The sequence below is a fragment of the Eriocheir sinensis genome, chromosome 44 (assembly GCF_024679095.1).
Source record: "Eriocheir sinensis breed Jianghai 21 chromosome 44, ASM2467909v1, whole genome shotgun sequence".
Lineage (NCBI taxonomy): Eukaryota > Metazoa > Arthropoda > Malacostraca > Decapoda > Varunidae > Eriocheir > Eriocheir sinensis.
In genome coordinates this window covers 10926289-10932959 of record NC_066552.1, presented here as the reverse complement: position 1 = coordinate 10932959, position 6671 = coordinate 10926289, and the positions used below count along the sequence as shown (strand labels likewise).

Below are 6671 nucleotides of genomic sequence, written 5' to 3'. Positions count from 1 at the left end.
GAATAGAATTTGAGCGAAATCTTTAGTGTAATCACTCATGTGGGGGTGGGGTGCTCTCCGTGAACGCGGGAGTGAAGCAGGGACTGACCAGTGACCACGACTCCATGAATACCTATATAGGATGGGAAGGGGATGCACAATAGTTTTAGTTAGCGCTAGAACTTCGGGGGATTTTGTTACTGGACTGGAAGTTTTGATGAATTTGATTGAGAGGTTTAAGGAAATACCTTTTTGTTGTAATGGTTCCGTTGGAAAGACATCATGATCATCCTCGTCGGCCTAGAGTCCCTTGATAGAGAGTCCTGACAACCTAAGATTTGGACGCCATTATTGGCCCTGTTTTCGCCGCGCTTTTCAAACGCAGGCACACGCTCTCCTTTGTATTTCTGTTTCACAGCCATTCGGGTCGTCCAATGAAACTGAGCACACTTGTGTCAGATCTGCACACCTTCCCCTAACAGCCAGCAGGGAGCCAGCAGCCAGCGAGCTCTGGGAAAATAAATAAGAGACAGTATGTGTCTACATCAACAGGTATCCCCATCCCACCATTATGCCCTTATACTTTACCATAATTTGGTCACCAGCCGTTGGAACGTGCCGTAAGGTGACAGGAGATTATTATTAGCCTTATGATCAGCCACTGTCTCAGTAATAGGCACTCAGTAACCCACGTAGCCTGTGATAACTATAGGCGAGTCACGGCGGGCTGCTGACGACCTTGAGAGGCGGCAGCGCTCAGAGGGTACTGAGAGACTTCAAACAAGTCTGTTGCTTCTCTTTGAGTGTTGCTGCTGTCATGGATGGATTTAACAATACTTATCGCTGTAAAACATTATCTGCAGCAGTTTGGGAAGTCTTTCTATTACCTACATATCCCTTCATCGCCTGACCCTTGCCTGCAGGGAGGGACGCTGCCTCCTGAGCGTCATGAGCCTTGATATACTTGTCATGGGCCACGTGGCTGACACATTACCCAAGCTCCATTACTGCAAAGGCACTTTGCTTCCTTTCCGTTACCTGCTTGCACTAAACTTTAGCATATGGAGAGAAAATTAGTGTAAACTAATTATCTGGGGGTGGAGGGGACCCTGATTCCATTACTCGCCGTGCTGCTGTCTTTATTGTGTTAACACACACACACACACACACACACACACTATTGCTGCAATAAATGTTCTGTGCGATTCCAAAGTATTGTGAAGATAAGTCATCAATGATTATAATTCAGTAACATTTAATTTAATTTAAATACATATTGCTGATTAAAAAAATAATAGAGTAAAATACTAAGGTCATGTAAACGTTTAATTTTGCTTGAGGGTCAAAATAGCTAAGTTTAGAGAATACTGTAGGAAAATGTCTTCAACGTATTAAAATGACATTGGTACCATGAAAATGAAGACTGTGCAACCTTATATGTTAGGCTATTAAATAAAGATGCACTTATATCCCAACCGAGAGGAGTTTCTAGCTGAAGACCCTTCACATGAGCAAATAGTAACCTAACCTATTGTAACGGTCCAAAAGTGTAACGAGTGAACGAGTATGGAATGATTCTATATTACAACAAACGAGCAAGTTAGCGGATGTGTGGACGGGTGAACGAGTGTGTGTGATCAGTAGAGATTATTGGCGTGAATGAGGGTGTGAATGGATGAAAGACTTGTCTGAAATCCCTCATATCCAGTCTCGAACCCTAGAATGATTATTAGTTAGTTAGCGATAGATTATCTAGTTGCAATGCAGAGAGGGAGTCACGTGAAGAAGGGGGAGGAGCTTAGCGAGGAGCAAAGGCGAGAAGGCTAGGGCAGAAAGAAGCACGGGCCAGTGAGTGAGGAGACGAGCAGCAGGAAGCAAAGAGGGTTGCCGGGGAAAAAGACAGAAACCCAGAGAGTGAGAGGCAGAGAGCGGTGAGGACGCACGACCGTCCATCACAGCCCTGTGAACACCACCGTGAACATGGCAGAGGCGAGGCAAGGCACAGCAAGGCGAGGCGAAACAAAAGCAGCCTCTTCAACAACGCCTTTAACCAGCCTTGCCGTCGTAAACCACCCAACCACGGCCTCTTCAACCACGCCTCGTCAACAACGCTGCTACAGTTACCGGCCCTGGCAGTCTCCACCCTCTCGCTGGCGCCTCAATCGCCCCAGTGCCCTCGTCCATCCTACACCAGTCAGCTCCTCAAGGGTCATCAACTCAGATAAGCATTCAAATGTTCCCCAATCTCCCTGATAGATAGTTAGTTAGGTTCAGTAGTATGTATGTGTTCATTTAAAACTGTCACTCCGCTAACCTCCCAGGAGGTGTAACTATTCATACATAAAAGTGATTAAGTTACTGTAAGTGCTATAATTTCAGGCTTGTCAACCTGCCATTCGGGCATTACTGAACACACCCACACACCCACGTTATCACCACTTCCCCCTTGACTAAACATTGTTCGAGTGGATCACGTGGGAATCCACCCTCCTTCCATCATTACCGCACTAAAACCCAGAAAGTGTTCACTTGTCCTGAGGCTTGTCTAGACATCATTGACAACCGCTCGGAAATAGCCAGACGACCACCCGCTACCACATTACCATCTAAACAGTGGCAGTCAGAAGGAATGTAGCGTTGGCTTGAAAAAAAAGACTTTACAATATCACCGCTGAAATGGTAATATTTCCCCGCATTTCAAAATCTCATAAACGAGTAATAATAATGGAAACGGTTACCAGAGTGGTGATTAGCAAATACCATCTAAACAAATAAGGTGTTAACTTTTAGAGTGAGTTCGGTGGGATTCTAGTTCCTTTGTAATCTACTTACTCGTTGGATGATTGTAACATATGAAATAAGTTGACTGAGGATGTCCATTAGGTTCGGAATGGGGTTATTTGAATCGACCGCCTCCAGCGGCGGCGCGTCGCCGCTAGGGTACGCCACCGTCGCAGCAGCAGCGAGTTCAAAACAAAACATGGCCGGAGGTAAACATAACGCCGCTTCCCCTGCCGCTCTACACGGCCAAACGTCTCATCTCCCGCACCTGCCACGCTTCATGGGACGACACCACCTTCATGGGCCAGTACCGCACCAACTCCTCCCCACAGCCGTGGGTGAGGAAAACGTCCCGCGTCTATACGTGGCCCTGACGCTCCTCCGCCTGGGCCCTGGGCCACACACGCCCCGGCGCTCACCTCCACCGCCTGGCCCCTGACCCTCACTGCCCCTGCTGGTGCAGGACCGTCGGGGACACCATTGAGCACCTCCTGCTGCACTGCCCACGCCATTACTCCCAGCGAGTGCTGCTCCGACACCACCTCCGCGCCCTGGACGTGCCCACCCTGCTGGCGGCGGCAGGCGTCCACCCCTTACGCCAGGAAGCTGTCATCCGCCTCACCTGCGCCTTCCTCAGGAAGACGGGGCAGCAGACGTGCATGTGAAGCCCTCACAGGACGACACCAGGGCTCATGTGAGCGACTAGATCGCCGCTGCCCAAAGCAGCAACGAGACGTGGGTTCACTGCTGGTAAGTTTTGTTGTTCCTCTAGTGATTTCTGTTAGATAGTTATGGGTGAAGTTTGTGGGCAGAAACAGTACATGCAGTTGTAGGACAGTTTCATGCGGGAGCATAGCAGATTGAGTGAGTTTTAGGTGTGCTAAAACTGGACAACTTTTTTTTAACATTGTCAGTGTATGGTCAGTGATTTTCAGTGATCAAACACAATATCAGTACCAGGGGAAATGCCCATCGTATTGACCATAATTTACCCTATTTTGGGGATTTGGGGTGGTTAATTTGTTAGTCTCATATTTCAGTCAATTTCCCTTTCCCCCCCTGGCTTGTTTTTAGGGGTGGGGGGCACTGGAGTAGCGGAGTTCTTGTAAAGAATTGGCAAGTATTTTTTTAATCATCGTAAACTATCTTTCTTTGGGACTTTCAACAATTACACTTCAATATAAGTGATCCTAATTTTAGTAATGTAGATCATTCTCATTGTTTTATTCATTAGTAAACTAGAGAAAATATAAATGCTGTCTGGCAGTTTCCTCATCCATAATCGTTGTTATATGAAAGCCCTGTGAAATCAAGCCAGAGTTGGCTTCTTAAAAAAAAAAATTATTTAAATTACATTATTTGCAGAGTTCCTGCCATGCGTGTATCTGCCACCGGCAAAATTCTTCAAAAACATTAGGGCATCAGGCATCTCTACAACCCCACCCCTCCTAGACTAGGAAGGCCAGGTGTTTGTGTCTCGGTGAGGTTACCGGCTTCCGCTCCCAGTATATTATACTTCACCCTCAAATGATTGCAGGTTGTTGTGTGAGATGAACAGAGACCTTGGGTGGACAACTGCCTCTACCACAAGCATGGACAGGTCAAAGGTGATGGCTTTAAGGCCAGTTGTGGGTGGAGGAAAACACTATTGGATGGAAGTCAATGTCTCACACTGACAACAATCAAAGGAGGCTTGCTTTCTGCTCAGATGCCTGGCCCCCAAATGTTCTGATAAATTTCGCCGAAGGCGACAAAGATTCACCCAAAGCAGGTACTCTGCATATAATGTAATGTAAACTTTTTTTTTAAAAGCTCTTTTCTGCTTGGATTTCACAGGTCTTTCATGCATGAACAATTTGGGATGCACTGGAGATGCTTAATTGCTTCATTCTGCATATTCACATCAAATGATAGATATGCTATATAAAACTAGTTAGATAAAATTGAATGTTTCTTTACAGTAGGGCTGGATTGTTGTAAACCAGAGTCCTGACCTCCAACCAGGTCCCTAAGCTAATCTCACTGCCCCCCCAACTCCTCCCTTACAGGTGTTATATGCACAGGCTTCAGCAAATTATTCTAAATACAGGTTAAGGTCAATCTTCATAATTTCATCGACACATGGTCCTAGGAGCTCCCACCAGGGGATGGCCACAGCAGAAAAGTTTCAATCTTTCTCTATCCAGACACTCCCTCCTTGCCTGCTCAAAGTTTCTCAGAACTTTCCCCCCTCTCCCTAACTTACTCTTGCACCCTATCCCTCCATTTCACTGGAGGTCGTCCTCTAGCATTCCCTCTATCTCGCTCACATACACCCTTCTGGTCATCTCGCTCTCTTCCATTCGCTCAATGTGGCCAAACCATTTTAAAGTCTGTCTCTTCACTTCTTCCACCACTCCACACCTTTTCCCTTCACCCCTGTGACACATTCCAAAACGTTCATACACACTTTCATTACTTATTCCATCCATTCTACTCAAACCACAAGCACTCTTCAAATAACTTTTCCACTGCCTGCACTCTAGACCTCTGACTTTCATTCCAGGTTCATATTTCACTTGCATATGTGAGGGTTGGTACTATTATTGTATTTCTCAAATCCCTCTTTACCTCCATGCTCACAGTTCTGCTATTCATGATATGTCCCGAAGATCTTATCACCCTCTTGTCTCTCCCTCTGTACCACCATGCTTGCACATAACTGATCAAGATACTTAAACTCATTAACAACCTCCATTTCTTCACCGTTCAAAATTATTTTGCATTTTTTTTCACATTCAGTTCCCACTTTATATGGGCATACAAAATCTACAACCTCACTTCTACTCTGCTCACAAACCATCACTTTACTTTTGTTGACATTTACTTTCAGCTTTCTCCTTTTACATACCCTATCAAAAACACTGACCAAGTTTTGTCAGTCACTTTCATTTTCTGCAATGAGCACTGTCATCAGCAAATAAGATTGAATTCAGCACCCACTTCCTTCCCTCAGCGTACATTTTCACTTTACCCTTCATTTCTCTAATAACACCATCCATATAAATATTGAACAACCATGGTGACATGTCACACCCCTGCCTTAAGCCCAATTTTATATGAAAATGTTCACCTGTTTCTCCACTAATTTTGACACATGCAGATGCATTTTTGACATGCAGATGCATTTTTGGGACCGCCGCCATCTTTAAAGTCATTTCCTGCCCAGACTTCACTGCGAGCACATGTCCCTCTCTAGCCTTCGGGTTTTTCAGCCTTGTAGTATCCGCATGTCCAGAGTGACTGTGTACTAAGGTCAGGGAAGCCCGTGGGAGGGGTGAGGGCACGGCGTTGCAGTGAGGAACGAGAGAGGATTGAAGGACTCCAAGGCTCCAGACACGAGGCAGATCAGGGTGTGGCTTCCCCCTTCTCCACCTACAGCTAAGTAACCATTTGCTAGGATGTTTTAGGATAACTACTAGGTTGCTGTGTGCTTGGTGTTAATTAATTCTTAATTTCCAGCGAGTTTCTTTGTTTTCTATAAACTTAAGAGCAGGTTTATCAGGCTTTTACTTACCCTATGAGAGATGTGACTGGTCAGATATTTAAATAAGGACTAGAGGGGCTGTGAGTCTGATAACTCAATTTTCAGATATTTTTATTTTTTTATTTTTTATTGCCGAGAATTTACGGGATTTTTGGAAGTCCAGACCTTTCAAGAACCCCACAGTGCGCAAGAGGGTTAATCACATTATGATATGTAAGCGCACTTTGATATGCACCCTCTTTTTAACAATTTAGTGGAGGGTTGCTTTGAGTGATTGTCTTGCCTTTTATTCATTGTGAAAGAGCATTTCTTTTTTCAGGGGTTGTTTGCTTAGTCATTCCATTCCAGAAGTTTCATATTGATTGATTTTAGTATATGCAACTTT

General features: G+C 45.2%; 1 long non-coding RNA gene across 1 annotated transcript; it reads left to right on the top strand.

Moving 5' to 3' along the window:
- Nucleotides 1-2859: 2859 nt before the first annotated feature.
- Nucleotides 2860-6298, top strand: LOC126980472 (uncharacterized). The gene is made up of 2 exons (XR_007733260.1): nucleotides 2860-3510; nucleotides 4298-6298. It is a non-coding gene; the product is annotated as an uncharacterized LOC126980472 (long non-coding RNA).
- The last annotated feature ends 373 nt before the right edge of the window (nucleotides 6299-6671 follow it).